This window comes from Oncorhynchus mykiss, unplaced genomic scaffold (genome assembly GCF_013265735.2).
Source record: "Oncorhynchus mykiss isolate Arlee unplaced genomic scaffold, USDA_OmykA_1.1 un_scaffold_593, whole genome shotgun sequence".
Lineage (NCBI taxonomy): Eukaryota > Metazoa > Chordata > Actinopteri > Salmoniformes > Salmonidae > Oncorhynchus > Oncorhynchus mykiss.
In genome coordinates, this window is record NW_023494040.1 from 962 (window position 1) to 25,015 (window position 24,054).

Consider the following 24,054-nt stretch of genomic DNA (forward strand, 5'->3'; position numbering starts at 1 on the left):
TACAGTCATAGCATACAGGGAATGTTCTTCCCCTTCTGTTACAGTCATAGCATACAGGGAATGTTCTTTCCCCTTCTGTTACAGTCATAGCATACAGGGAATGTTCTTTCCCCTTCTGTTACAGTCATAGCATACAGGGAATGTTCTTTCCCTTCTGTTACAGTCATAGCATACAGGGAATGTTCTTTCCCCTTCTGTTACAGTCATAGCATACAGGGAATGTTCTTTCCCCTTCTGTTACAGTCATAGCATACGGGAATGTTCTTTCCCCTTCTGTTACAGTCATAGCATACAGGGAATGTTCTTTCCCCTTCTGTTACAGTCATAGCATACAGGGAATGTTCTTTGCCCCTTTTGTTACAGTCATAGCATACAGGGAATGTTCTTTCCCCTTCTGTTACAGTCATAGCATGCAGGGAATGTTCTTTCCCCTTCTGTTACAGTCATAGCATACAGGGAATGTTCTTTCCCCTTCTGTTACAGTCATAGCATACAGGGAATGTTCTTTCCCCTTCTGTTACAGTCATAGCATACAGGGAATGTTCTTTCCCCTTCTGTTACAGTCATAGCATACAGGGAATGTTTCTTTCCCCTTCTGTTACAGTCATAGCATACAGGGAATGTCTTTCTTCTGTACCCTCTGTTCAGTCATAGCATACAGGGAATGTTCTTTCCCCTTCTGTTACAGTCATAGCATACAGGGAATGTTCTTTCCCCTTCTGTTACAGTCATAGCATACAGGGAATGTTCTTTCCCCTTCTGTTACAGTCATAGCATACAGGGAATGTGCTTTTCCCCTTCTGTTACAGTCATAGCATACAGGGAATGTTCTTTCCTAATGCATTTTTCCTTTCTCCTCTCTTGCTCGGTCTATTCATGTCTTTGTTTTTCCCTCGCTTCCTCTTTTCACAGATTCGCTACATTTCTCAGACGCAGGAGTGTTTGCCTGGGGAGCATCTGTTGAATGTGGGGACGAAGACGGCACGGTTCTTCTGCAGGGAGTCTGACTCTCCCTACTCAGCATGGCGATTGAAAGTAAGAAGGACCCCTAAGCCCAAAAGACATCTCCAGCAGAACCCCCCTCCCCCCAGCACCCTCTCTCAACCATTCCATACACTGACCCCTCTTTCGCTCCTCTCCACCAAAACACACACACCTCCTAGCCCGCACTGAAAACAAACCTTCATATTATCTCACCATCACCAAACATTCTCCCACCAGAGAAGAAAACCCCAACACAAGCATCCTCTTTTTCACCGCTTGAACCAACTCTGGAGATAAAGGCTGAAGGGATAAACCAAATCTTATTGTTCTCCCTGTCTCTCTCTCTCTTTCTCCTGTCTCTCTCTCTCTCTTTCTCCCCTGTCCTCACTCTCTTTCCCCCCTGTCTGTCTCTCTCTTTCCCCCCTGTCTCTCTCTTTCTCTCCCTGTCTCTCTCTCTCTCTGTGTCTCTCTCTCTCTCTTTTCTCTCCTGTCTCTCGCTCTCTTTCTCTCCCTGTCTCTCTCGCTCTCTTTCTCTCCCTGTCTCTCTCGCTCTCTTCTCTCCCTGTCTCTCTCTCGCTCTCTTCTCTCCCTGTCTCTCTCTCGCTCTCTTTCTCTCCCTGTCTCTCTCTTGCTCTCTTCTCTCCCTGTCTCTCTCTCGCTCTCTTCTCTCCCCTGTCTCTCTCTCTTTCTCTCCCTGTCTCTCTCTCTCTCTCTTTCTCTCCCTGTCTCTCTCTCTCTCTTTCTCTCCCTGTCTCTCTCTCTCTTTCTCTCCTGTCTCTCTCTCTCTCTCTTTCTCTCCCTGTCTCTCTCTCTCTCTCTTTCTCTCCCTGTCTCTCTCTCTCTCTCTTTCTCTCCCTGTCTCTCTCTCTCTCTCTTTCTCTCCCTGTCTCTCTCTCTCTCTCTTTCTCTCCCTGTCTCTCTCTCTCTTTCTCTCTCTCTCCCTGTCTCTCTCTCTCTCTCTCTCTCCCTGTCTCGCTCTCTCTTTCTCCCCCTGTCTCTCTCTCTCCCTGTCTCTCTCTCTCTTTCTCCCTGTCTCTCTCTCTTTCTCTCTCCCCCTGTCACCTTCTCTCTCTCCTCCTGTCTCTCTCCAGTCGACTGATGAGCATGAGACCGAGACAGGGATGAAATCGAAGGAAGCAAGGAAGTACATCTTCAACTGTTTGGATGACATGGCGCACGTAAGTCTTGTTCCACAGGATGTGGACACCTCAGCTGGTCTAACTAGACCGTGTTGATGAGTCTCGACTCAGGAAGCTCATGGTTAGATGATGTAGGTCTGAGAGAGAGGAAGTTCACCTTCAGCTGGTCTAACTAGACTGTTTGATGAGTCTCGACTCAGGAAGCTCATGGTTAGATGATGTAGGTCTGAGAGAGAGGAAGTTCACCTTCAGCTGGTCTAACTAGACCGTGTTGATGAGTCTCGACTCAGGAAGCTCATGGTTAGATGATGTAGGTCTGAGAGAGAGGAAGTTCACCTTCAGCTGGTCTAACTAGACCGTGTTGATGAGTCTCGACTCAGGAAGCTCATGGTTAGATGATGTAGGTCTGAGAGAGAGGAAGTTCACCTTCAGCTGGTCTAACTAGACCGTGTTGATGAGTCTTGACTCAGGAAGCTCATGGTTAGATGATGTAGGTCTGAGAGAGAGGAAGTTCACCTTCAGCTGGTCTAACTAGACCGTGTTGATGAGTCTCGACTCAGGAAGCTCATGGTTAGATGATGTAGGTCTGAGAGAGAGGAAGTTCACCTTCAGCTGGTCTAACTAGACCGTGTTGATGAGTCCTTGACTCAGGAAGCTCATGGTTAGATGATGTAGGTCTGAGAGAGAGCAAGTTCACCTTCAGCTGGTCTAACTAGACCGTGTTGATGAGTCTCTACTCAGGAAGCCATGGTCAGATGGTTAGATGACATGGGGCCGTAGGTCTGAGAGAGAGGAATTCACCTTCAGCTGTTTGACTGAAAAGGCTAGAACATGTACGTACATCTCATTGCTGGAAAAACCCCATTCTCACATCTCTAGTCATATGCTAAGTGACATGCTAAGGTTCAGCACCCAACACTTAGTTTGAAAGTCAAGCCTCAGGCAAACCACAGCTGGAAATTCCCTGACAATGAGATCATGGGTTGAACATTTCCCTGCTGATGTTTTTTTGAGTTGGGGGGTGATTAGTAGATATGTAGAGACGGGGGATGACGTAGAGACGGAGGATGACGTAGAGACGGAGGATGACGTAGAGACGGAGGATGACGTAGAGACGGGGGATGACGTAGAGACGGGGGATGACGTAGAGACGGGGGATGACGTAGAGACGGGGGATGACGACGTAGAGTGTAGAGGCTGGGGGGGGACATAGATGTGTAGAGGCTGGGGGACGACGTAGATGTGTAGAGACTGGGGGGGGGGGGGCGTAGATGTGTAGAGACGGGGGGACGTAGATGTGTAGAGACTGGGGGGGGACGTAGATGTGTAGAGACTGGGGGGGGACGTAGATGTGTAGAACTGGGGGGCGTAGTATGGACTGGGGGGGACGTAGATGTGTAAGAGACTGGGGGGGGCGTAGATGTGTAGAGACTGGGGGGGGACGTAGATGTGTAGAGACTGGGGGGGGGACGTAGATGTGTAGAGACTGGGGGGGACGTAGATGTGTAGAGACTGGGGGAACGTAGATGTGTAGAGACTGGGGGGACGTAGATTTTAGAGACTGGGGGGGGCGTAGAGTGTAGACTGGGGGGGGCGTAGATGTGTAGAGTCTGGGGGGGACGTAGATGTGTAGAGGCTGGGGGGGGGACGTAGATGTGTAGAGACTGGACTGGGGGGGGACGTAGATGTGTAGAGACTGGGGGGGGACGTAGATGTGTAGAGACTGGGGGGGGACGTAGATGTGTAGAGACTGGGGGGGGGCGTAGATGTGTAGAGCCTGGGGGGGACGTAGATGTTAGAGACTGGGGGGGGACGTAGATGTGTAGAGACTGGGGGGGGGACGTAGATGTGTAGAGACTGGGGGGGGGGGGGACGTAGATGTGTAGAGACTGGGGGGGGACGTAGATTTGTAGAGGACTGGGGGGGGGCGTAGATGTGTAGAGACTGGGGGGGGGGGCGTAGATGTGTAGAGGCTGGGGGGGGGGACGTAATTGTAGAGACTGGGGGGGTTAGATGTGTAAGACTGGGGGGGGGGGGGGGGGGGACGTAGATGTGTAGAGACTGGGGGGGGGGGGGGGGGACGTAGATGTGTAGAGACTGGGGGGGACGTAGATGTGTAGAGGGGGACGTAGATGTGGGAGACTGGGGGGGGGACGTAGATGTGTAGAGACTGGGGGGGGGTGGGATGGGGTGAGGTCCTGTGGGGGGGGGGTTGGGGGGGGGGGGGACTGGGGGGGTGTAGGGGGGTCTGGGGGGGGGGTGGGGGTGGGTAGAGACTGGGGGGGGGGGGTCTGGGGGGGTGGGGTGGGGGGGGGGTGGGGGGGGGAGGTGGGGTGGGGGGTGGGGGAGTCTGGGGGGGGGGGGGGGGGGGGGGGTGGGGGGGGTAGGGGGGGTCTGGGGGGGGGACTGGGGGCTGGGGTGGGGGCGGGGATGGGGGTAGTGGGGGGGGGGGGGGGTAGTGTGGATGGGGGGGGCTAGATTGGGGGGACGTGTGGGGGTCCTGGGGGGGGGGGGGGGGGGGGGGGGTCTGGGGGGGGGGCGTAGATGTGTAGAGACTAGGGGTGGGGGGGGGGACGTAGATGTGTAGAGACTGGGGGGGGGGGGCGTAGCTGTGTAGAGACTGGGGGGGACGTAGATGTGTAGAGACGGGGGGATGTAGAATGCTGTAGATATGAAAAATGCCTCATCGTTCCACTTATCACAATGGTTGGTTTGATGTTTTCATATTTGATAAACTTCTGCAAAATGTGTGGTATTTTTAACTTAGGAAAGGATTATTCCAGCATTGTGACTGTTTATATACTGTTTGTCCCTAACCAAGTCTCCCTTGACTTGTAAAGCTGGTTTAAACTTCCTGCGGCTCCAGATGGAATGGACACAAACACTGGGAAAGATAACAGATGACCAGTTCTCCTGAGCCCTGACCTGCCTCTCTCTCCCAGGTCAACTTGGTGATGAATCTGGAAGGTAGTGACCTGTTGGCAGAGAAGGTGGACCGAAGAGAGTTTGTAGGCCTGCTGAAGAGGATGTTGTGGATCGATGCGGAGAAGAGGATCGCCCCCGCGGAGGCGCTCAGCCTCAGCCTCCTTTATGTCCATGCAACACCTGCTCGACTTCTCCCCATAGCAACCAGTGAGTTTCCCCCACTGTCTTTCAGACGGGTTGACCTTTTCGTAGAGAAGAAACATGATGAAACATTTAGTTATTTGTAAAAGGAGGACAAGCATAAAGAATAGCTGGGGCCTGCTAAACTGTGATGAAAATAACTCCAACCCCCTCCTTTCCTCTCTCCATCAGTGTCAAATCATGTTTCCACATCATGGACGTTAACCCCGCTCTCGTCCGGTCCTTACGACACGCTCAACCGGAACAAAGCGCCCCTTCGTCAGACCGGTGACCACCACCACCACCACAGTTAACCTGACCGGGCCCTTCAGCAAGATGGCTGCCATCCACAACCAAGTAAGTAGCTTCACCACATCAATACAGTACAGTAGCCGTCACATGGAGGGAAAACATTTCCGTTTATATGAATAGACGGCTATATGACAATGTACCACTGCTAGAGCTGTTAGACTGTATATTAGATTTGAATGGAGACCGTTTTATCAGACAAGTCTTCATTTGAGTAACAGCTAGACCAAGGCGTGTTTTCCCCTGACCCAGACCTCCAAATGGTCGGAGTGGATGACATGGGGCTTTATCGCCCCCCTCGTCCTCACGTGGAACTGTAACCGTTCACCTTCGCTGTCGTGGCAACGCCAGGACGTTACGTAGGCTATGTCATGGCAACAGCGCGGGTGCGTTGTGTTGCTGAGGAGAGAGATGGTTGAAGTTTGGAGCCATCTGATCCTATTAGACAGATGAGTTCAACTGGCCTCATACAGTCATGTTTTCACTTTGTTATTCTAAAACCAACCAGATATTTCTGGAAATACAAGTCCATCTTTGTCAACACATTAGAAGTCCATTCTCATATCAACTGTTGGTACAATGTGAAGGTGATGGCATCTGAACCTCATATACCACAAGCCCAATTGAATCAAGTTGATATATCGACACATCCTTAATTCTAGTGCATTTGTGTTCAGTATTTACCCCTGGGGGGCAACAGAATGGGTGGTCTCTAGGAAAGCCTTGCATTTGTGTTCAGTATTTACCCCTGGGGGGCAACAGAATGGGTGGTCTCTAGGAAAGCCTTGTGTGTGTAAAACACATCCGCTCTGATGTAGGTGAACTTTGATTGGTTCCAGTTACAGGAAGTATTTGGTGGGAAAATGCACCAGATCTCCCAGTATTCACCTCTCAAGAATGCTTTGTGTTGACTGTCATGTGTACATGTGTATGGGGGGGTGATGGTCCGTCCCTGTTCTGGGTGGACTTTTTTGATTGGACTTTCCAGACCTTTGATCATGTTAGATTCAGCCCTGGTCTAATTCCCTGGATTCAATATTGTAGGCCGGGCACAAGAGGTCAGAGCAGTGACCTCTGAACCACAGGCACAGGCTCCTGCTCTGTTCTTTGTTTATTCATAAAGTGTCGGAGTAGGACTGCTGATCTAGGATCAGTTTTGCCTTTTAAATGATTTCATAATAAGATTATATGGACAGATCCTAGATCTGTACTCTTACTCTATGCTTGGTGCATACGGCACTGCTGTTTGGCTCAGACTCCAGACAGGCAGGTCGCCATCTACTGGGGATGTGAGGCTAATGCGGATTATATGTTGGAATCTGTCAAGACTTACACTAGGAGGTTTTTAATTATGGAGAGTCAAAGTTTTGGTATTGTTTTCCTTATTTTGTTCTCTGAAACACTTTCTTTATGAAAATAGTTATTGAGGCCACAATTCCCCTTATGTTGTGCTGATGAAATCCCTGTTGATAGACCGTCTGTGTTGATCTAACCCATTAGTTTCTGTAGTAGATGTCAGGGGACTCATGTCTCTGTGTTGATCTAACCCATTAGTTTCTGTAGTAGATGTCAGGGGGCTCATGTCTCTGTGTTGATCTAACCCATTAGTTTCTGTAGTAGATTGTCAGGGGGTTCATGTCTCTGTGTTGATCTAACCATTAGTTTCTGTAGTAGATGTCAGGGGGTTCATGTCTCTGTGTTGATCTAACCCATTAGTTTCTGTAGTAGATGTCAGGGGGGCTCATGTCTCTGTGCTGATCTAACACCATTAGTTTCTGTAGTAGATGTCAGGGGGCTCATGTCTCTGTTGATCTAACCCATTAGTTTCTGTAGTAGATGTCTCTGTGTTGATCTAACCCATTAGTTTCTGTAGTAGATGTCTCTGTGTTGATCTAACCCATTAGTTTCTGTAGTAGATGTCAGGGGACTCATGTCTCTGTGTTGATCTAACCCATTAGTTTCTGTAGTAGATGTCAGGGGACTCATGTCTCTGTGTTGATCTAAACCCCTTAGTTTCTGTAGTAGATGTCTCTGTGTTGATCTAACCCATTAGTTTCTGTAGTAGATGTCAGGGGGCTCATTGTCTCGGTGTTGATATCTAACCATTAGTTTCTGTAGTAGATGTCAGGGGCTCATGTCTCTGTGCTGATCTAACCCATGAGTTTCTGTAGTAGATGTCAAGGGACTCATGTCTCTGTGTTGATCTAACCCATTAGTTTCTGTAGTTAGATGCTCAGGGGGCTCATGTCTCTGTGTTGATCTAACCCATTAGTTTCTGTTAGTAGATGTCAGGGGACTCATGTCTCTGTGCTGATCTAACCCATTAGTTTCTGTAGAGTAGAATGTCTCTGTGTTGATCTAACCCATTAGTTTTCTGTAGTAGATGTCAGGGGGGCTCATGTCTCTGTGTTGATCTAACCCATTAGTTTCTGTAGTAGATTGTCCTCTGTGTTGATTCTAACCCATTAGTTTCTGTAGTAGATGTCAGGAGGCTCATGTCTCTGTGTTTGATCTAACCCATTAGTTTCTGTAGTAGATGTCTCGGTGTTGATCTAACCCATTAGTTTCTGTACTAGATGTCAGGGGACTCATGTCTGTGTTGATCTAACCCATTAGTTTCTGTAGTAGATGTCTCTGTGTTGATCTAACCCATTAGTTTCTGTAGTAGATGTCTCTGTGTTGATCTAACCCATTAGTTTCTGGTAGTAGATGTCAGCGGTGCTATTGGTCTGTGTTGATCTAACCCATTCGTTTCTGTAGTAAGATGTCAGGGGGCTCATGTCCTGTGTTGATCTAACCCATTAGTTTCTGTAGTAGATGTCAGGGGGGTTCATGTCTCTGTGTTGATCTAACCCATTAGTTTCTGTAGTAGATGTCTCTGTATTGATCTAACCCATTAGTTTCTGTAGTAGATGTCAGGGGGCTCATGTCTCTGTTGATCTAACCCATTAGTTTCTGTACTAGATGTCAGGGGGCTCAGTGTCTCTGTGTTGATCTAACCCATTAGTTTCTGGAGTAGATGTCTCTGTGTTGATCTAACCCATTAGTTTCTGAAGTAGATGTCAGGGGGGCTCATGTCTCTGTGTTGATCTAAAACCCATTAGTTTCTGTAGTAGATGTCAGGGGGGCTCATGTCTCTGTGTTGATCTAACCCATTAGTTTCTGTAGTAGATGTCTCTCTGTTGATCTAACCCATTAGTTTCTGTAGTAGATGTCAGGGGGCTCATGTCTCTGTTGATCTAACCCCATTAGTTTCTGTACTAAGATGTCAGTGGGGCTCATGTCTCTGTGTTGATCTAAACCCATTCGTTTCTGTAGTAGAGTCTCTGTGTTGATCTAACCCCTTAGTTTCTGTAGTAGATGTCAGGGGGCTCATGTCTCTGTGGGGTTGAATCTAACTCCATTTAGTTTCTGTAGTAGATGGTCAGGGGGTTCATTTCTCTGTGTTGATCTAACCATTAGTTTCTGTAGTAGATGTCTCTGTGTTGATCTAACCCATTAGTTTCTGTAGTAGATGTCAGGGGGCTTATGTTCTCTGTTGTTGATCTAACCCATTAGTTGTCTGTAGTAGATGTCAGGGGACTCATGTCTCTGTGTTGAATCTAACCCATTAGTTTCTGTAGTAGATGTTCAGGGGACTCATGTCTCTGTGCTGATCTAACCCATTAGTTTCTGTAGTAGATGTCTCTGTGTTGATCTAACCCATTAGTTTTCTGTAGTAGATGTCAGGAGGCTCATGTCTCTGTGTTGATCTAACCCATTAGTTTCTGTAGTAGATGTCTCTGTGTTGATCTAACCCATTAGTTTCTGTAGTAGATGTCAGGAGGTTCATGTCTCTGTGTTGATCTAACCCATTAGTTTCTGTAGTAGATGTCTCTGTGTTGATCTAACCCATTAGTTTCTGTAGTAGATGTCAGGGGGCTCATGTCCTCTGTGTTGATCTAACCATTAGTTTCTGTAGTAGATGTCAGGGGACTCATGTTCTCTGTGCTGATCTAACCCACTTAGTTTCTGTAGTAGATGTCAGGGGCTCATGTCTCTGTGTTGATCTAACCCATAGTTTCTGTAGTAGATGTCTCTGTGTTGATCTAACCCATTAGTTTTCTGTAGGTAGATGTCAGGAGGCTCATGTCTCTGTGGTGATCTAACCCATTAGTTTCTGTAGTAGATGTCTCTGTGTTGCATCTAACCCATTAGTTTCTGTAGTAGATGTCAGGGGGGCTCATGTCTCTGTGTTGATCTAACCCATTAGTTTCTGTAGTAGATGTCAGGGGGTTCATTTCTCTGTGTTGACTCTAACCCATTAGTTTCTGTAGTAGATGTCAGGGGGCTCAGGTCTGTGTTGATCTAACCATAGTTTCTTGTAGTAGATGTCTCTGTGTTGATCTAACCCATGTAGTTTTCTGTAGTAGATGTCAGGAGGCTCATGTCTCTGTGTTGATCTAACCCATTAGTTCTGTACTAGATGTCTCTGTGTTGATCTAACCCATTAGTTTCTGTAGTAGATGTCAGGGGGCTCATGTCTCTGTGGTGATCTAACCATTAGTTTCTGTAGTAGATTTCAGGGGACTCATGTCTGTGTTGATCTAACCCATTAGTTTCTGTAGTAGATGTCTCTGTGTTGATCTAACCCATTAGTTTCTGTAGTAGATGTCAGGGGGTTTCATGTCTCTGTTGATCTAACCCATTAGTTTCTGTAGTAGATGTCAGGGGGTTCATTGTCTCTGTGTTGATCTAACCCATTAGTTTCTGTAGTAGAGGTCAGGGGACTCATGTCTCTGTGATCTAAACCCATTAGTTTCTGTAGTAGGATGTCAGGGGGCTCATGTCTCTGTGTTGAATCTAACCCATTAGTTTCTGTAGTAGATGTCTCCTGTGTTTGATCTAACCCATAGTTTCTGTAGTAGATGTCAGGGGGCTCATGTCTCTGTGTTGATCTAACCCATTAGTTTCTGTAGTAGATGTCAAGGGGGGGCTCATGTCTGTGTGTTGATCTAAACCCATTAGTTTTCTGTAGTAGATTGTCTCTGTGGTGATCTAACCCATTCGTTTCTGTAGTAGATGTCGAAGGGGTTCATGTCTCTGGTGTTGATCTAACCCATTAGTTTCTGTAGTAGATGTCTCTGTGTTGAATCTAACCCATTAGTTTCTGTAGTAGATGTCTCTGTGTTGATCTAACCCATTAGTTTCTGTAGTAGATGTCTCTGTGTTGATCTAACCCATTAGTTTCTGTAGTAGATGTCTCTGTTGTTGATCTAACCATTAGTTTCTGTAGTAGATGTCTCTGTGTTGATCTAACCCATTAGTTTCTGTAGTAGATGTCAGGGGGCTCATGTCTCTGTGTGTTGATCTAACCCATTAGTTTCTGTAGTAGATTGTCAGGGGCTCATGTCTCTGTGTTGATCTAACCCACCTAGTTTCTGTAGTAGATGTCAGGGGGCTCATGTCTCTGTGTTGATCTAAACCCCATTAGTTTCTGTAGTAGATGTCAGGGGGCTATGTCTCTGTGTTGATCTAACCCATTAGTTTTCTGTAGTAGATGTCAGGGGGCTCATGTCTCTGTATTGATCTAACCCATTAGTTTTCTGTAGTAGATTGTCTCCTGTGTTGATCTAACCCATTAGTTTCTGTAGTAGATGTCAGGGGGCTCATGTCTCTGTGTTGATCTAACCCATTAGTTTCTGTTAGTAGATGTCTCTGTGTTTGATCTAACCCATTAGTTTCTGTAGTAGATGTCAGGGGGCTCATGTCTCTGTGCTGATCTAACCCATTAGTTTCTGTAGTAGATGTCAGGGGGCTCATGTCTCTGTGTTGATCTAACCCATTAGTTTCTGTAGTAGATGTCTCTGTGTTGATCTAACCCATTAGTTTCTGTAGTAGATGTCAGGGGTTTCATGTCTCTGTTGATCTAACCCATTAGGTTTCTGTAGTAGATGTCTCTGTGTTGATCTAACCCATTAGTTTCTGTAGTAGATGTCAGGGGGCTCATGTCTCTGTGCTGATCTAACCCATTAGTTTCTGTAGTAGATGTCAGGGGGCTCAATGTCTCTGTGTTGATCTAACCCATTAGTTTCTGTATTAGATGTCAGGGGGTTCATTTCTCTTGTGTTGAATCTAACCCATTAGTTTCTGTAGTAGATGTCTCTGTGTTGATCTAACCCATTAGTTTCTGTATTAGTAGATGTCAGGGGGCTCATGTCTCTGTGTTGATCTAACCCATTAGTTTCTGTAGTAGATGTCAGGGGACTCATGTCTCTGTGTTGAATCTAACCCATTAGTTTCTGTAGTAGATGTCAGGGGACTCATGTCTCTGTGCTGATCTAACCCATTAGTTTCTGTAGTAGATGTCTCTGTGTTGATCTAACCCATTAGTTTCTGTAGTAGATGTCAGGAGGCTCATGTCTCTGTGTTGATCTAACCCATTAGTTTCTGTAGTAGATGTCCTCTGTGTTGATCTAACCCATTAGTTTCTGTAGTAGATGTCAGGAGGTTCATGTCTCTGTGTTGATCTAACCCATTAGTTTCTGTAGTAGATGTCTCTGTGTTGATCTAACCCATTAGTTTCTGTAGTAGATGTCAGGGGCTCATGTCTCTGTGGTGATCTAACCCATTAGTTTCTGTAGTAGATGTCAGGGGACTCATGTCCTGTGTTGATCTAACCCATTAGTTTCTGTAGTAGATGTCTCGGTGTTGATCTAACCCATTAGTTTCTGTAGTAGATGTCAGGGGGTTCATGTCTCTGTTGATCTAACCCATTAGTTTCTGTAGTAGATGTCAGGGGACTCATGTCTCTGTTGATCTAACCCATTAGTTTCTGTAGTAGATGTCAGGGGGCTCATGTCTCTGTGTTGGATCTAACCCATTAGTTTCTGTAGTAGATGTCTCTGTGTTGATCTAACCCCATTAGTTTCTGTAGTAAGATGTCAGGGGGCTCATGTCTCTGTGTTGATCTAACCCATTAGTTTCTGTAGTAGATGTCAGGGGGCTCATGGTCTCTGTGTTGATCTAACCCATTAGTTTCTGTAGTAGATGTCTCTGTGTTGATCTAACCCATTAGTTTCTGTAGTAGATGTCAGGGGGTTCATGTCTCTGTGTTGATCTAACCCATTAGTTTCTGTAGTAGATGTCTCTGTGTTGATCTAACCCATTAGTTTCTTGTAGTAGATGTCTCTGTGTTGATCTAACCCATTAGTTTCTGTAGTAGATGTCTCTGTGTTGATCTAACCCATTAGTTTCTGTTAGTAGATGTCTCTGTGTTGATCTAACCCATTAGTTTCTGTAGTAGATGTCTCTGTGTTGATCTAACCCATTAGTTTCTGTAGTAGATGTCAGGGGGCTCATGTCTCTGTGTTGATCTAACCCATTAGTTTCTGTAGTAGATGTCAGGGGGCTCATGTTCTCTGTGTTGATCTAGCCCCACTAGTTTCTGTAGTAGATGTCAGGGGGCTCATGTCTCTGTGTTGATCTAACCCATTAGTTTCTGTAGTAGATGTCAGGGGGCTCATGTCTCTGTGTTGATCTAACCCCATTAGTTTCTGTAGTAGATGTCAGGGGGCTCATGTCTCTGTATTGATCTAACCCATTAGTTTCTGTAGTAGATGTCAGGGGGCTCATGTCTCTGTGTTGATCTAACCCATTAGTTTCTGTAGTAGATGTCAGGGGACTCATGTCTCTGTGCTGATCTAACCCATTAGTTTCTGTAGTAGATGTCTCTGTGTTGATCTAACCCATTAGTTTCTGTAGTAGATGTCAGGGGGCTCATGTCTCTTGTGTTGATCTAACCCATTAGTTTCTGTAGTAGATGTCAGGGGACTCATGTCTCTGTGTTGATCTAACCCATTAGTTTCTGTAGTAGATGTCAGGGGACTCATGTCTCTGTGCTGATCTAACCCATTAGTTTCTGTAGTAGAGTGTCTCTGTGTTGATCTAACCCATTAGTTTCTGTAGTAGATGTCAGGAGGCTCATGTCTCTGTGTTGATCTAACCCATTAGTTTCTGTAGTAGATGTCTCTGTGTTGATCTAACCCATTAGTTTCTGTAGTAGATGTCAGGAGGTTCATGTCTCTGTGTTGATCTAACCCATTAGTTTCTGTAGTAGATGTCTCTGTGTTGATCTAACCCATTAGTTTCTGTAGTAGATGTCAGGGGGCTCATGTCTCTGTGGTGATCTAACCCATTAGTTTCTGTAGTAGATGTCAGGAGGACTCATGTCTGTGTTGATCTAACCCATTAGTTTCTGTTAGTAGATGTCTCTGTGTTGATCTAACCCATTAGTTTCTGTAGTAGATGTCAGGGGGTTCATGTCTCTGTTGATCTAACCCATTAGTTTCTGTAGTAGATTGTCAGGGACTCATTGTCTCTGTTGATCTAACCCATTAGTTTCTGTAGTAGATGTCAGGGGGCTCATGTCTCCTGTGTTGAATCTAACCCATTAGTTTCTGTAGTAGATGTCTCTGTGTTGATCTAACCCATTAGTTTCTGTAGTAGATGTCAGGGGGCTCATGTCTCTGTGTTGATCTAACCCATTAGTGTTCTGTAGTAGATGTCAGGGGGGCTCATGTCTCTGTGTTGATCTAACCCATTAGTTTCTGTAGTAGATGTCTCTGTGTTGATCTAACCCATTAGTTTCTGTAGTAGATGTCAGGGGGTTCATGTCTCTGTGTTGATCTAACCCATTAGTTTCTGTAGTAGATGTCTCTGTGTTGATCTAACCCATTAGTTTCTGTAGTAGATGTCTCTGTGTTGATCTAACCCATTAGTTTCTGTAGTAGATGTCTCTGTGTTGATCTAACCCATTAGTTTCTGTAGTAGATTGTCTCTGTGTTGATCTAACCCATTAGTTTCTGTAGTAGATGTCAGGGGGCTCATGTCTCTGTGTTGATCTACCCCATTAGTTTCTGTAGTAGATGTCAGGGGGCTCATGTCTCTGTGTTGATCTAACCCACTAGTTTCTGTAGTAGATGTCAGGGGGCTCATGTCTCTGTGTTGATCTAACCCATTAGTTTCTGTAGTAGATGTCAGGGGGCTCATGTCTCTGTGTTGATCTAACCCATTAGTTTCTGTAGTAGATGTCAGGGGGCTCATGTCTCTGTATTGATCTAACCCATTAGTTTCTGTAGTACGATGTCAGGGGGCTCATGTCTCTGTAGTTGATCTAACCCCATTAGTTTCTGTCAGTAGATTGTCTCTGTGTTGAATCTAACCCATTAGTTTCTGTAGTAGATGTCAGGGGGGGGCTCATGTCTCTGTGCTGATCTAACCCATTAGTTTCTGTAGTAGATGTCAGGGGGGCCTCATGTCTCTGTGTTGTATCTAACCCATTAGTTTCTGTAGTAGATGTCTTCTGTGTTGATCTAACCCATTAGTTTCTGTAGTAGGATGTCAGGGGGTTCATGTCTCTGTTGATCTAACCCATTAGTTTCTGTAGTAGAGGTCTCTGTGTTGATCTAACCCATTAGTTTTCTGTAGTAAGATGTCAGGGGGCTCATGTCTCTGTGCTGATTCTAACCCATTAGTTTCTGTAGTAGTAGATGTCAGTGGGGCTCATTGTCTCTGTTGATCTAACCCATTAGTTTCTAGTAGTAGATGTCTGCTGTGTTGATCTAACCCATTAGTTTCTGTAGTAGATGTCAGGGGGCTCATGTCTCTGTGTTGATCTAACCCATTAGTTTCTGTAGTAGATGTCAGGGGGTTCATGTCTCTGTGTTGATCTAACCCATTAGTTTCTGTAGTAGATGTCAGGGGGTTCATGTCTCTGTGTTGATCTAACCCATTAGTTTCTGTAGTAGATGTCAGGGGGCTCATGTCTCTGTATTGATCTAACCCATTAGTTTCTGTAGTAGATGTCAGGGGGCTCATGTCTCTGTGTTGTCTTCAGACTTTAGCCCCCTCGGCCCCCTCAGTGATGCACCCTGGGATACCGCACCAAACAGGAAATGGCCAGTTTGGCTGCAGCGACTCATTTCAACAGGCACTCATCCTGTGCCCCCCAACGATGCAGGGTATGACTTCTTAATCTTCTCCTCTTTCTCTCCCCCTTCTCTCGTTCTCCTCCCCCCCCCCCTCACGTCTCTCTTTCTCTCCTCCCCCCTCCTCTCTTCTCTCTTTCCCCTTCCCCCCCCTCCTCTCTCTCTCTTCCTCCTCCCCTCCTCTCTTCTCTCTTTCTCCTCCCCCCTCCTCTCGTCTCTCTTTCTCCTCCCCCCCCTCCTCTCGTCTCTCTTTCTCCTCCCCCCTCCTCACGTCTCTCTTTCTCCTCCCCCCTCCTCTCTTCTCTCTTTCTCCTCCCCCCTCCTCTCTTCTCCCTTTCTCCTCCCCCTCCTCTCTTCTCTCGTTCTCCTCCCCCTCCTCACGTCTCTCTTTCTCCCCCCCTCCTCTCTTCTCTCTCTCCTCCCCCCTCCTCACGTCTCTCTTTCTCCTCCCCCTCCTCTCTTCTCTCTTTCTCCCCCCCTCTCTTCTCTCTTTCCCCCCCTCCTCTCTCTCTCTTTCTCCTCCCCCTCCTCTCTTCTCTTCCCCCCCCTTCCTTCTCTCTTCCCCCCCCCTCCTCTCTTCTCTCTTTTCTCCTCCCCTTCTTCTCTCTTCCCCCCCTCTCTCTTTCCCCCCCCTTCTCCTCTTTCTCCCCCCTTCTCTCTTTTCTCCATCCCCTCCTCCTCTCTCTTCTCTTCTCCACCCCCACTCCTCTCTTCTCTCTTTCTCCTCCCCCCCTCCCCTCTCTTCTCTCTTCCCCCCTTCTCTCTTTCCCCCCCCCCTTCTCTCTTTTCTCCCCCCTTCTCTTCTTTTCTCCTCCCCCCTCCCACCTCTTCTTCCCCCCCCACTCCTCTCTTCTCTCTTTCTCCTCCCCCCTCCTCTCTTCTCTCTTTCTCCTCCCCCCTCCTCTCTTCTCTCTTTCTCCTCCCCCCTCCTCTCTTCTCCTCTTTTCTCCTCCCCCCCCTCCTCTCTTCTCTTCCTCCCCCCTCCCTCTCTTCTCCTCCCCCCCTCCTCTCTTCTCTCTTTCTTCTCCCCCCTCCCCCTCTTCTCTCTTCTCCTCCCCCCCTCCTCTCTTCTCTCTTTCTCCTCCCCCCTCCTCTCTTCTCTCTTTCTCCCCCCCCCCCTCCTCTCTTCTCTCTTTCTCCTCCCCCCTCCTCTCTTCTACCCCCACCTCCTCTCTTCTCTCTTTCTCCCCCCCTCCCCTCTTCTCTCTTCTCTCCTCCCCCCTCCTCTTTCTCCCTCCTTTCCATCCACCTCTATAGCGAAATCTACTGACTTGGACTTACTGTGGAACACATGTTTCCCTTTCCGGTCCTCCAGGAATCCCCACTAACGCAGCCAAGCCTCAGGGCTTCTCCGTACGCATGGAGACTGCTGTGCCTCTGGTCACCCAAGCTCCCTCCATCCAGCCCCTACAGATCAGACCTGGGCTCATCACACAGGTAACGAGAAGAGAGGGAGAGAGAGAGTCCCTAGTATTTGGGCTAGCTGTGATTGAGTGATTCAGGACCAACAGAGAAACTGACAGTGATGGAGAATCAGCAAGACACATCCTGGATGCATTTGTGCTGGGGATGTTTTGAATGTATTCAACTGAAATGTTGAATTTCAGTTGAATACATTCAACTTAACCCAACCCCTCTGAATCAGAGAGGTGCGGGGGGGCTGCCTTAATCGTCATCCATATCTCGGTGCCCGGGGAACAGTGGGTTAACTGCCTTGCTCAGGGGAAACAGTGGGTTAACTGCCTTGCTCAGGGGAACAGGGGTTAACTGCCTTGCTCAGGGGAACAGTGGGTTAACTGCCTTGCTCAGGGGAACAGTGGTTAACTGCCTTGCTCAGGGGAACAGTGGGTTAACTGCCTTGCTCAGGGAACAGTGGGTTAACTGCCTTGCTCAGGGGAACAGTGGGTTAACTGCCTTGCTCAGGGGAACAGTGGGTTAACTGCCTTGCTCAGGGGAACAGTGGGTTAACTGCCTTGCTCAGGGGAACAGTGGGTTAACGGCCTTGCTCAGGGGAACAGTGGGTTAACTGCCTTGCTCAGGGGAACAGTGGGTTAACTGCCTTGCTCAGGGGCAGAACTACAGATTTTTACCATGTCACCTCGGGGATTCGATCCAGCAACCTTTCAGTTACTGGCCCAACGCTCAAACCACTAGGCTACCTGCAACTCTATACCACTGAATGAATAAGTTTAGATAGCATATAGAAACCATGGAAACGGTTGTTCTTCTCCCTTGCAGCAGACCTGGTCTAACCGCCCCCAGCAGATCCTGGTGCCCGCCTGGCAGCAGGTGACTTCAATGGCGCCCCCACCAGCCACCATGGCGTCTGACACTGTTGCAGGCCCACAGAGACTGGGAGAATGGGGTGAGTGCTGTCTGTCAGCTGTTGACTGTCTGTTCTCTTTAGCGACGTCAGTGACTAATTCATTTTTTCTCTCCATAGGGAGCCAATAGGAAGCTCCAAATGAATTTTTTGAAACTGCTTTGTCTGTCAGTCTGTTTTGTTGCTATGCTCTACCCTTGACAAGGACTTCTCTGAGAATATAGGACACAGTGTGATGGCTGTCTGTCAGACTGATGGAGAATGAGTCACATGCCTCTCCTTTGAAGCAGGCGAGTGAGATCAGTCAGTTAAGTCTCTAATATAGATAATAACCTTTGGCTCGTTATCCCGTATTGTCATTTGCAGGAAGGTGCGTTCCCCATGGCAACCAATACAGCTCTATGATGCCCACCACCATCAGCCGTTCTTAACCAACCAGATGACCATGTCTGCCCACAGCCAATCAGCATAGGCATCGCACACGTGGTGTGGCCACAGCCCTCTGCAAACAGAGAAACAAGCCTGCTTTAACAGGTAAACACACACACACACACACACGCACACACATACACACACACACACACAATCTGATCATAAAAAACCCTTCCGTCATTTATTTCTCCCTAGAGGCAGCAATTTCACTACAGCACCAACACCCAAAACTCAGCATGCCAGTCCCCAAAGATGGCCGACACCACAAGGAATGTCCCAGAGGGTAGATTCCCCAGAGGCGGGGCGAGCTGCACAGCTGGAACCTGAACCAGAGCAGGAGGAGGATCCTAGCTGCTGTAAGGCAGGTCAGACTCTGAAGAGCAGTCTGCCTCTTATAAGCAGCGGCAGGCCCATGGTGATGTCTGATCTGGCCAGCCCCACTGTTACTGTCATTAGTATCAGCAGTGATGAGGAAGAGGAGGAGAAGAGAGAACACGGAGACACTCACTGGGGGAGTAAGTAACTCTCAAGCTCCTCCACAATCAGTCTCTTCAAATATCCACTACAGTCCACAATCAGTCTCTTCAAATATCCACTACAGTCCACAATCAGTCTCTTCAAATATCCACTACAGCCCACAATCAGTCTCTTCAAAGATCCACTACAGTCCACAATCAGTCTCTTCAAATATCCACTACAGTCCACAATCAGTCTCTTCAAATATCCACTACAGTCCACAGTCAGTCTCTTCAATATCCACTACAGTCCACAATCAGTCTCTTCAAATATCCACTACAGTCTACAATCAGTCTCTGTCAAATATCCACTACAGTCCACAATCAGTCTCTTTCAAATATCACTACAGCCCACAATCACTCTTCAAATATCCACTACAGTCCACAATCAGTCTCTTCAAATATCCACTACAGTCCACAATCAGTCTCTTCAAATATCCACTACAGTCCACAATCAGTCTCTTCAAATATCCACTACAGTCCACAGTCAGTCTCTTCAAATATCCACTACAGTCCACAATCAGTCTCTTCAAATATCCACTACAGACTACAATCAGTCTCTTCAAATATACCACTACAGTCCACAATCAGTCTCTTCAAATATCCACTACAGTCCACAATCAGTCTCTTCAAATATCCACTACAGTCCACAATTAGTCTCTTCAAATATCCACTACAGTCCACAATCAGTCTCTTCAAATATCCACTACAGTCCACAGTCAGTCTCTCAAATATCCACTACAGTCCACAATCAGTCTCTTCAAATATCCACTACAGTCCACAGTCAGTCTCTTCAAATATCCACTACAGTCCACAATCAGTCTCTTCAAATATCCACTACAGTCTACAATCAGTCTCTTCAAATATCCACTACAGTCCACAATCAGTCTCTTCAATATCCACTACAGTCCACAATCAGTCTCTTCAAATATCGAAGTCATTACTGTCTCAAACTCTGTATGTAACCTTATAACTAAAACCCTCTCTTCTCCCCCCCCTCCCTCTTTCTTTCTCCCCCCCCTCCCTCTTTCTTTCTCCCCCCCTCCCTCCAGGTGTAAGGGCAATGCTGAGTGTGAGGCGTGTCAGAGCACAGTGAGTATGGAGAGAGTATGTTCCATCAGCAGTCCAGCAGCACCCTCAGCACCAGCTCCTCTGCCTCAGCCCAATCCAGCACCTCACCCTGCAACGCCCCAACAGGTATGACCCAATGACAACAGCCGCACACATACATGTTGGGCCCTAACCTAAATGTTGCACCTACACCTGTCATTAGTGTGATTGCTCTGGTCTGTTACAGTATAGAATGTATAATCTCTGTGTGTGATTACTCTTGTCTGTTACAGTATAGAATGTATAATCTCTGAGTGTGATTACTCTTGTCTGTTACAGTATAGAATGTAATCTCTGTGTGTGATTACTCTTGTCTGTTACAGTATAGAATGATAATCTCTGTGTGCGATCTGGTCTGTTACAGTATAGAATGTATAATCTCTGAGGTGATTACTCTTGTCTGTTACAGTATAGAATGTATAATCTCTGAGTGTGATTACTCTTGTCTGTTACAGTATAGAATGTATAATCTCTGTGTGATTTACTCTTGTCTGTTACAGTATAGAATGTATAATCTCTGTGTGCGATCTGGTCTGTTACAGTAGAATGTATAATCTCTGAGTGTGATTGCTCTGGTCTGTTACAGTATAGAATGTATAATCTCTGTGTGCGATCTGGTCTGTTACAGTATAGAATGTATAATCTCTGTGTGCGATCTGGTCTGTTACAGTATAGAATGTATAATCTGTGTGTGATTGCTCTGGTCTGTTACAGTATAGAATGTATAATCTCTGAGTGTGATTACTCTTGTCTGTTACAGTATAGAATGTATAATCTCTGTGTGCGATCTGGTCTGTTACAGTATAGAATGTATAATCTCTGAGTGTGATTACTCTTGTCTGTTACAGTATAGAATGTATAATCTCTGTGTGCGATTACTCTTGTCTGTTACAGTATAGAATGTATAATCTCTGTGTGTGATTACTCTTGTCTGTTACAGTATAGAATGTATAATCTCTGTGTGCGATCTGGTCTGTTACAGTATAGAATGTATAATCTCTGAGTGTGATTGCTCTGGTCTGTTACAGTATAGAATGTATAATCTCTGTGTGATTGCTCTGGTCTGTTACAGTATAGAATGTATAATCTCTGTGTGTGATTGCTCTTGTCTGTTACAGTATAGAATGTATAATCTGTGTGTGCGATCTGGTCTGTTACAGTATAGAATGTATAATCTGTGTGTGCGATCTGGTCTGTTACAGTATAGAATGTATAATCTCTGAGTGTGATTGCTCTGGTCCTGTTTACAGTATAGAATGTATAATCTCTGTGTGATTGCTCTGGTCTGTTACAGTATAGAATGTATAATCTGTGTGTGCTTGCTCTGGTCTGTTACAATATAGAATGTATAATCTCTGTGTGCGATCTGGTCTGTTACAGTATAGAATGTATAATCTCTGTGTGTGATTGCGCTGGTCTGTTACAGTATAGAATGTATAATCTCTGTGTGTGATTGCGCTGGTCTGTTACAGTATGTCAGATGACGAGCAGAGAGAGCGGTTGTGACATTGTGGACGGCTCGCCTTCCTCCGACTCCTCTGGGCCCTAGCAACAGCCCCTTCACCGAACAACGCTACATCGCCGATGGCAACCAGAACCGCGGGCCCCGTGGTAGCGTGCATCGCCCCCGGTAACGGAGCCCAGAAAGCCGGCGGTGCGCACCCATGGTGCGTGCCGGCCCATGAGAGGTGCAGGAATAACAACCCCCACCCACACATCAACGAGACGCTAGGCAACACCAGTAAGCATCTAAAACACACACACACACCAGACACCAGCACCTGATTCACCCACAGGAACAGACAACCGGCTGATTCACCCACAGGTAAACAGACAACCGGCTGATTCACCACAGGAAACAGACAACCGGCTGATTCACCCACAGGAAACAGACAACCGGCTGATTCACCCACAGGAAACAGCTGATTCACCCTAGACGTACACTTGACACACCTGGGTCACACAGCCCTATGGTTGAACAAACAGGTTCAGTAGTCATGAACAGGTGGCCACAGTTCTCTCATCATAGGTAACCACAACAGACACACCTTGCCCAGGGCAACAGAAAACACAGCAGGTCACATGTACAGTATACACTGGAACCTGGAACCCAGTAGTAACCTTAGATCTGTCAGGACGTCAGTGATCAGACACTACACGGACACAGGGCTAACAGGGTCACAAGCGGGTCAGATACCTCGTCACTGCTGATGATGTCTGCCTCCACAGGTCACATGGTGTGGGATTACTCCTCGTTTATAGGGCACAGAGGTACTCGCAGGTGATTATGGCTGCAGCCCCTGACCTCTCACCTCAGACCTCTTGGCTTCGGCCTCTGGAGTGACTGGTGTTTCCTGTACATGTCTAATCTGGTTGCAGCTGGCTTCTTGTTGACAGCCCTTTCTTTGAATCTATCCTTTATTCTACCTGTGTGGGATCTGGAGCTATGAAGCTACGTATGACAGGCGTAACATCCCTGGAACGCTTTACAACCTGACTTAGGCCTTCATAGACATGGATGACTACCCGACACGCACACATGCGCCACATTGTGTTCGCTGGCTGTCATGAACACCTAGATGTTTATGAATGCGTTCGTGGGGTGTTACCGAGGGTTTATGTATGTCATATGTAGGCTTTATAACAGCTGTGGTCTTCTCCCTCTGTTCCTGGGGCTGGGCTTTTTAAGGTCCCGTTTTATAGGTAATTTATAAGTCTCTTATGGCCTCTCATGTCCCAGCCAGGCCCCTCCCATAGCTGACATTCAGAAACACTTCCCAGCTAAAGCCATAGAAAAGGCCACAACTTGCTATTTCTAGTGCTACTAGGGGGGTATTAATAGCCAATGGTATGACCCCCACTATGAAACGAACAGCTTACTTACCCATTGGCTTCCATCCCTTCACAGATCCCAGATCAGTTTCTAGTCTATTTATAAACACCCACATGATGCTTGGGGAACAGATATGGCACTTGTTAAGGAGCTGTGTTGGTCAAACCCAGTGGAAGTCAGTGGTGAGCATGCAAATCTCTACTGTCACAATGGCTGATGGATACTACAGTCAGGGTTTAACTCTACTGTCTGTCTCTGTGGGTTGATGCTGCTGCCCGTCATGATGTCTGTGTTTAAACTCATCCCTCTCTTTCATCCCCCCCCCGTCTCGCTCTCTGTTTCTCTCATTCCCTCCAGTCTTAGAGTCTTTCCAGTTCAAAGGGCGAGGTATCCCGGGCCGTCAACAGCACCACTCCATCCCCCTCCTCAACCGGCCACAGAAGATCACTGCATTCCAGCACAGCAACAGCAGCCCATGGGCTTTGGACAGGTCAGCACACACACACACACACACACACACACGTAATATGTGTATGATATCTAACCATCCCTCTTTCTCTCCATTTCCAGCTCCCAGCATTACGGCTCTGCCACATGAATGGAATGGAAACTATGCCCCCGGCGCCCGCCGGCTTTACAGTCCCCCCACTATGCATGGCACTCCCTTTACCCTACCCCCGGCAGCCCCAAACCACACTCAGCCCCCATCCATCACCCCCACCCGCACGGCCAGCATACTCTTCTGTCCTACCCACCCCTGGGCCCGCTGGTCACAGCAGCCCTGTGCCCACATCCTGGCCTCCCCCGGGCTTCACGGCCCGTCCTGCAGCCCGCCTACAGCATCTCTCACCCCGGGCCGGTACGTCCCACCAGGTCACTGTGGGCATCAAACCCCGGCTGCTGCCCTCGCCCACTATCCACCCCCAGGGCCAGTTCAAGGCCCTCTTCCCACCGCACCCCTACATGGCCTCGCCTGCCTACGCCACCTTCCCCCTCAGCCCCACCAAACTCAACCAGTACCCCTACATCTGACAGGGTCCCGGAGCGGCCCAACCTCCAGATGCACCTCGCGCCCCCCCGGGGCCAAGCGAGCAGGAGGGGCCGCCTTCTCAGAATACACAACAAACAACCACAACATGGTTTTCATGTCCAGAGCCATGGCACAACCACAGAGAAACAAGCTATTTTTATCAATCATGTAGACTTGGGTGCAATTGAAATATGAGCTATAAAAAATAAAATCACAAAGTTTGGGTGGAGGAGGGTGAAATGGAGGATGAGGAAGGGGGGCAAGGAAGGATGGATGGAATGATTGAATGTAGATAAGTAACTCACA

At 47.3% G+C, this 24,054-nt stretch overlaps 1 pseudogene; it reads left to right on the forward strand.

The window, feature by feature from the left end:
* Positions 1-912: 912 nt before the first annotated feature.
* On the forward strand, positions 913-24,047 carry LOC118960343 (annotated as a pseudogene).
* Positions 24,048-24,054: the final 7 nt, after the last annotated feature.